The 893-nt window shown below is 47.8% G+C and overlaps 1 protein-coding gene across 1 annotated transcript in view; it reads right to left on the bottom strand.

Moving 5' to 3' along the window:
- The window catches only part of LOC119594127 (lysoplasmalogenase-like), a gene marked incomplete at its 3' end in the record, with an annotated part of 6,143 nt that overhangs the window by 1,963 nt on the left and 3,287 nt on the right, over positions 1-893 (bottom strand).

The following is an 893-nucleotide window of genomic DNA, read 5'->3' as shown; positions in this document are numbered from 1 at the left end:
TTCGGTTCTCAACATGCGTAATCAGCATATAGATGTATACATATATTTTTTTAAATACAAAGACGCCGCTCCAAGCTTATCTCAATCAGCATATGTTATTCACGATGAATATTCAAAACATGGGGGGACAGATTTGAATAATTTTACATATCTCTTCGGGAGGCAGCGTGTTTCCCGTCTCGATTTATCATCATGTTAGGCAAAGGAATGGTTGGTAAGGGTGGGGGGAGGGAGGGGAAGGGAGGGGATGGGGAGCGGGAAGGAGAGATTAAGGGGGAGGGGAAGGGAGGGGGGGTAAAGGAAGGGTGAGGGTGAGGGAACGGAAAGGGAGGAGTAAAGAGGTGGTGAGGATAAGAAGGGGTAAGGAAAGGTTAAATCCAGAAAAGGGGAAGAGTAAGGGAAGGAGAAAAGAAAAAAAAGTGAAGGGTAAAGGTAAAATGGGGTAGCGAAGAGTAAGGCTGAGGGAAGGGGAAAAATAGAAAATAGGGAAGAGTAAACGGAAGAGTAAGAGGGTAAGAAATAGGAAAACGGGGTAGAATGAGGGTAAAACATAGGGAAGGATAGGATAAGGAGGAGGCTAAGGGAAGGGGGGAAAGAAGAAGATGGGGAGTGGAGAGGAAGCAGTTGAACGGATGCGTAGAAGGGAAAAAAGGAAAGTAGGGAGAGAGGTAAAGTGGATGAAAAGAGGACGAGCGGAGGTAAGGGTGAAGGTGAGAGAAAGTGAAGGAGAAGGATAGAAAATGAGGAGAGGAAGGGAAGGGGAGGGGTGAGAGGGGAGGGAAAAGGAAGACGTTGAGAGGGGGAGAAAAGGAGTTAGGAGGGGGAGAACGAGGATGGGGAGAGGAGAGAGGGACTAAGGTGGTGAGGAGAGGGAAGAGGAATGGGTAGGATGG

Source organism: Penaeus monodon, chromosome 33 (genome assembly GCF_015228065.2).
Source record: "Penaeus monodon isolate SGIC_2016 chromosome 33, NSTDA_Pmon_1, whole genome shotgun sequence".
Lineage (NCBI taxonomy): Eukaryota > Metazoa > Arthropoda > Malacostraca > Decapoda > Penaeidae > Penaeus > Penaeus monodon.
The sequence above is the reverse complement of the archived record's forward strand: the minus strand, read 5'-3'. Positions and strand labels throughout refer to the sequence as shown.